Here is a 6,872-nt window from a genome sequence, read left to right as displayed (position 1 = left end):
AAACAAGCAAATGTCTGAGTACAGAAGACAAAAGAAGACAAAAAGGATATATGTCCTTAGCAAAGAAGACAAAAGGGATATAGGTCCAAACAAACTGGTCTTTGGATGGGGTAAAGAAATTATCTTTAAGAATTTGAAATTGCATGCTTGTCCTTGATGAAAATGAGGTGATGAATGTGGGGTTCATATTTACATACCTGCATATCTAGGAAACTCCAAGGCTGAGAAATTAACATTTAAGGAGATCTACTCCAAAAGTACCTCTCAGATTCCTGGCAGAAACTAATGCAAATCTTCTCCAGATTTCCTCCACGGACCCCCTTCCTCCCCCAATCATTGCAGGTTACACAGAGTTCCTATATATAGAGCCCTTCCAAACAGCTAATAATCCACAAGGAAACAACTGCTAAAGTATACAAGGAAGCAATCCATCATGAGTAAGGTTCAGTAGACATAGCAATATCGGTGCAGGAAGATGGCAGCCACCTTAGCAGCTGCTCTGGGAGAGGGGCCAGTCTGGGGGCCCAAGGCCATTGCCTCTGACTGGGAAAACCAGGAAGTCTTCACAGGGATCCCTATCATGGCCGTGCAGTTTGATGGGAACATAATTCTAGAAGCCAACTTCAGAACAACCACGGAGTCATACACCACCAATCGAGTGACTGACAAGCTGATCCCTATTCACGGTGGTACTTTCTGTTGCCACTCAGGCTCAGCAGCTGATACTCAGTCAGAAGCCGATGTAGTCGCTTATCAGCTTGGTTGGCACAGTGTTGAGCTGATTGAGCCTCCATTGGTACACACGGTGGCCAGCCTCCTTAAGGAGATGTGTTACCGATACCGAAAAGACCTGATGGCAGGAATCATCACCGAGGGCTGGGACTCCCAAGAAGGGCGACAGGTGTCCTCAGTACCTATGGAAGGTATGATGGTAAGGTAGGCCTTCACCATCGGGGACTTCGGGAGCTCTTATATCTGTGGCTATGTTGAGGCTACCTACCAGGAAGGCGTGACAAAGAAAGAATGTCTGCAATCCACTGCCAATACTCTATCTTTGGCCATGAAACAGGATGGTTCCAGCAGCAGCGTGATCCACCTGGCAGCTACTGCAGAATCAGGGATAGAATGGAAGGTTCTTCTTGGAGATGAGATTGTCCAATTAACCATTGCCACTTTATCACCTCTCTGAATCCTGGGTTCTAGTATACAATAGGAGACACCCCATACTGCTGCAAAATTCAATAAACAGGTTGTCACTGAGGAAAAAAAAAGATTCAGTAGACAAAATGCACAGAAGAATAAGACTCCTACGTACTTCAGATAACAGAATTATCAGATAGTGATCACTGAGTGCAGGTTAGAGGTAGCTGCTAAGTGCTTTGGAAGCATATTGAAAGAACAGATTCCTTGATGAAATCAAAGTCTTCACAGAGAAGGAGACTAAGAATAAGCCTTGAAGGATAAGTGGAACTTTGCCAAATGAGGACAAATGCTGTTGGGATGTACAAAGTATAATGTACCAAGGGCATGATGATTGATAGTTTATTTTCTCTGATGCAAATAGGGCAGAAAAGTGAGGGATGAGGCAAAGGAGGTAGGTAGGGGGATAGATCATGTTGGCCCTTGTAAGCAGTCTTACAAGGGGACTTTGGTTTCTTTTTAATATTTATTTATTTTTATTTGGCTTTGCTGGGTCTTAGTTGTGGCATGTGGGATCTAGTTTCTTAAAAGAAAGTTAGTCGCTCAGTTGGGTCTGACTCTTTGCGACCCCATGGACTATAACCCACCAGGCTCCTCTGTGCATGGAATTTTCCAGGCAAGAATACTGGAGTGGGTTGCCATTTCCTTCTCCAAGGATCTTCCTGACCCAGAGACTGAATCCAGGTCTCCTGAGTTGCAGGCAGTTTCTTTACCATTCAAATCACCAGGGAAACCCTGGTTCTTTGACCAGGGATCAAACCCGGGCCCCCTGAACTGGAAGAACAGAGTCTTAGCCACTAGACCATCAGGGAAGTCCCATGGCTTTGATTTAAGTGTAGAATAGATTTAAGTGCAAAAGAAAACCAGTCAAGGATTTTAAGTGAGGGGTTAGTGATATTCACTTGTCCCTTCATTCATTCAGTTAATAAATGTCCGGCATGAAGAATGGCTGGAGGATGGAGGGTGGCAGCAGGTGACCAGTCAAGAGAGAACAGCAGCTACATGTGTAGGTGAGAAATGGTGGCTTAGGTTAGAGTGGTGGCAGTGAAGATAGAGAGGAGTAGGTTTAGGTCAAAGCTTGAAAGTATATAAGGGATTGGAAAGTGCGAGGTATCAAGGCTTATTCACTTCTTCACTTCACTTCATAGATATAGATAAGAAGTGAAGTGAAGTGAAGTCGCTCAGTCGTGTCCGACTCTTTGCGACCCTGTGGACGGCAGCCTCCCACGCTCCTCTGTCCATGGGATTTTCCAGGCAAGAGTACTGGAGTGGGTTGCCACTTCCTTCTCCAGGGGATCTTCCCGACCAAGGGATCGAACCCAGGTCTCCTGCATTGCAGGCAGACGCTTTAACCTCTGAGCCACCAGGAGGAGCATCTATATCTATACCTACCTACATCTATTTTACATGCATTCTTCTCTGGTGGCTCAGATGGTAAAGTATCTGCCTGTAATGCGGGTGACCCAGGTTCGATCCCTGGGTCTATTGGGGAAGGTCTCTGCCAGGACACCATGGTTACCTTGCGTACATTCATTCATATAGGGCACACTGGCAAAAGTTTGAGCAGCTTATCTAAGTCTTGGCAGAATGGCTAGTGATCCTTCCAGAACACGAGAGAGTGGAAGGCTTGTAAGGTAATGAGAGCATCTTCCACTTGCCTCCCTGTCTCCCATTGGAGGTTGCCCTGAGACAGTTTTCTTATTGCTTCCTGGGTACTGATGAGCTGTAGGACTCTCTTCCCTACTCTACTCAGAATGGCGTTGCAGAATATAATACCTGCTAACTGCGCTCCAGAATTGGCTTTTCAGCAATAGGGTACCCTACACTCATATTGCAATTGTTCAGCCTCTTTTGTTTCAATGTCATCCTTTTTGGTGTGTAGAGCAAGGGTCATGGAAACCTGGCTTATTCTTCTTGCTGACTATGTAAGTAATAAACTGATTCAACTGAAAACTGGTTCATTGTATCCTGACCAGCAGAATCAGTCAGGCCTTAGTTGTGGCCTTACTTTATTTTATCTTAAGCTACCAGCTGCTCCTGGGTCTGGGTGCTTCCAAGCTCAAACTTAGCAGAAAAGAAAAAGCCATTGCCCAAATGACTCAATGCAAGATTCCAGAACTGAGTCTTCTTGACTCTGATTGACCTGACTTGCGTCATGTACTCATGCCTGCACCAATTACTGTGGCTAGGGATGTGGGATGTATTGGTTAGTTAAAGCCACTTAGGGCCCATTCCTGAAAATGGGAGTGAGGTCAATATTACTCAGATCACATGGCTGAAAATTCAGGGTCCTGCTTGGAAAAGGGAAAGAAAGAATGGATTCTAGAAAGCAGTAAACAAAGCCCACTATACCCATCTTCTTTCCCAGAGCAGCAATGTGTACTTGGGGGAAGGGCATGAAGGGTCTGGATGCATAATTGGGGGAGGGATGGCTCCTTTAAGGAGGGATAAAGGTTCAGAGAGAAGAGGCTGGGGGATGCAGAGTCAATTTTAGCCTTTGGAGGCCTAGTTTCTAACTTGGTCTTCCTAACAGGATGACTTTTGCAATGGTGGGTATTTGTGGTAGGGGACAGGAAGGAAATTGAGAGGTCTTGAGGTAGAAGGTACCAGAAATTTGTCCTCAGGGCACTATGTAAGACCAGACCTCTGGTTCCTTTTGGGCCTTTATAATACTTGGGTCCAAGGGTTGAGGAGAGAACAGGTATGGATTTCCCAAGGGGCTACACCAGAGACCCAGCCCAGGAACAAGAGGCAGCTAGTAGCTAGTATAGGAAACAGATGTTGAGAACCCTGCTTTCTGGGCCCAGTATCACCACTGACTTGGTGTGCAACAGTTTGGTGAGTCATGAGTTTCCTTGCCTGGCTGGTTACCATGTCACATAATGGCAGCTACTCATCAGGCAGCCAGGGAGGGGAAAAACTTTCAGTTGTGTTTGCTTGCTGCTCTATCTATATCTATCTATATCTATATCTATATCTATAGGGGCTATTCGTTGTGGCTTGTGGACTTCTCTGTTGCAGTACACACGCTCTAGAGCTAGAGGGCTCAGTAGTTGCCACACACAGGCATAGCTGCCCCTTGGCATATGGGATCTTAGTTCCCTGACCAGGGATCAAACCCACATCCCCTGCAATGGAAGGTGGATTCTTAACCACTGGACCATTAGGGAAGTCCTCCTTCAGCTTCAGTTGTGTTTAAAAGATTTAGAGATTTTATCTACTCCTCAATCTGAGATTTTTTGGTTCTCGTTTCTGTCTCAATTTTTTTATTAATGAATGTCTCAGACTTTTATAAAAGCCAGGGTTTGAGTGCCAGGCATAAGAAATAGGGGAATTTGGGAAACAACTGATCAATGCTACCTCCAAAATATCTCTTGAATCCACCCACTTCTCTCTACCCTCCTGAGCCAAGCTACTGTCTGCATTCACCTGGTTAACTGGGCAGCCTCCTCACTGGTCTCCCTGCTGCCACTCCTCACTCCCTCCATCCATTCTTCACTCAGTAGCCAGATGGCTATTATTTTTAAAATCTAAACTGTAATCATGTTCCAACTTTCCTTGAAACTCTTTAGTGGACTTCTCATTGCTCTTAGACAAAAAGTCCAATTCAGCATTATGCTCTACAAAGGCCATCTTAAAAATATTTATCTCTATTTATATTTAAATTTCAGAGAAGGCAATGGCACCCCACTCTAGTACTCTTGCCTGGAAAATCCCACGGACATATTTAAATTTGGCTAATCCCATGGACATATTTTGCAGGACCTTGGATCTTCACTGTGTGTGAGGGACAGAATCTTTCAGTTGCAGCACGAAGGATCTTTAGTAGCAGCATATGAACTCTTAGTTGTGACACATGGGATCTAGTTCCCTGATCAGGGATCAAACCTGGGCCCCCTGCTTTGGGAACTTGGAATCTTAGCCATTGGACCATCAGGGAAGTCCCTACAAAGGCCATTTGACTCTTACCTATTCCTCCAGTCACTTTACTCCTACAATGACCTCCCTCATTGCAAGCGCATTGTAACCTTAGTCCCCCTTCTCCATACACACAACTCACCATTGCGAGTTCTTTACAGAAAGAGCTCCTTCTGATCCTTTAGGTCTCAGCTTAAATATCACCTCCTCAGACAGGCTTTCCTTAATGATCCAGGTCAGTCTATAGTATGTCCTCTGCTATTCATCATCATTGACCCAGATCTGTTGCCCTCATTAGTCTAATCATAACCTCAAATTATTTTATTTGTCTTAATGCTCTTATTCTGTATGACTTCCTGCTAGACTAAAAACTCCAACATGGGAGAGACAGTGCCTACGTTTCTCAGCAGCATTATTAGTGGATTTGTTGTTGTTGTTTAATCGCTCAGTCATGTCTGACTCTTTGTGACCCCATGGACTGAAGCCTGCCAGGCTTCTCTGTCCCATGGGACCTCCCAGGCAAGGACATTGGAGTGGGTTGCCATTTCTTGCTTCAGGGGATCTTCCTGACCCAGGGATCAAACCAAATCTCCTGTAAGTTTCTTGCATTGCAGGCGGATTCTTTACTGTTTAGCCACTGGGGAAACCCTTGTACGTGGATATTTGCTCCTTTTCCCCCTATCCAGCATCCAATCACCTTTTGTGTTGTTGTTGAAGAAAAGGTGTGAACAACTGGGACAGCATATTAAAAAGCAGAGACATTACTTTGCCAACAAAGGTCCATCTAGTCAAAGCTATGGTTTTTCCAGTAGTCACGTATGGATGTGAGAGCTGGACTATAAAGCAAGCTGAGTGCCGAAGAATTGATGCTTTCTAACTGTGGTGTTGGGGAAGACTCTTGAGAATCCCTTGGACAGCAAGGAGATCCAACCAGTCCATCATAAAGGAAATTGGTCCTGAATATTTATTGGAAGGACTGATGCTGAAGCTGAAACTCTAATACTTAGGCCACCTGATTCGAAGAACTGACTTATTGGAAAAGACCCTGATACTGGGAAAGACTGAAGGCAGGAGGAGAAGGGGACGACAGAGGATAAGATGGTTGGATGACATCACCGACTCAATGGACATGAGTTTGAGTAAACTCTGGGAGGTGGCAGTGGACAGAGAGGAGTTGTGTCCTACTCTTTGTGACCTCATGGACTGCAGCACGTCCTGTCCTTCACTATTTCCCACAGTTTCCTCAAACTCATGTCCGTTGAGTCAGTGATGCCATCCGACTATCTCATGCTCTGTTGCCTCGTTCTCCTCCTGCCCTCAATCTTTCCCAGCGTCAGGGTCTTTTTCAAAGAATCAGCTCTTTGCATCATGTGGCCAAAGTATTGGAGCTTTAGTTCCAGCATCAATCCTTCCAATGAATATTCAGGGTTGTTTTCCATTGGGATAGACTGGTTTGATCTCCTTGATGTCCAAGGGACTCTCAAGAGTCTTCTCCAGCACCACAGTTCAAAAGCATCAATTCTTCAGTGCTCAGCCTTCTTTATGGTCCAACTCTCACATCTGCACATGACTACAGGAAAAACCATAGCTTTGACTATACATATCTTTGTCAGCAATCACCTTTTACCTTCACCCAAAAGATTTCACTGAATTGCCTTCAGGATGTACTGTCATAAGGCAAATACAATTAATTCATGATCTGTATTCCCACAGATTCTTTTCTCTTGCTGCCCTACACACAGCCAAGAGGTAGG

At 45.0% G+C, this 6,872-nt stretch overlaps 1 pseudogene; it reads left to right on the top strand.

Moving 5' to 3' along the window:
• Window positions 1-475: 475 nt before the first annotated feature.
• Window positions 476-1,189, top strand: LOC138091797 (proteasome subunit beta type-6 pseudogene; annotated as a pseudogene).
• The last annotated feature ends 5,683 nt before the right edge of the window (window positions 1,190-6,872 follow it).

The sequence above is a fragment of the Capricornis sumatraensis genome, chromosome 15, assembly GCF_032405125.1.
Source record: "Capricornis sumatraensis isolate serow.1 chromosome 15, serow.2, whole genome shotgun sequence".
NCBI classification, from domain to species: Eukaryota; Metazoa; Chordata; class Mammalia; order Artiodactyla; family Bovidae; genus Capricornis; species Capricornis sumatraensis.
Note: the sequence above shows the minus strand (reverse complement) of the source record. Positions and strands in the feature narration are given on the sequence as shown.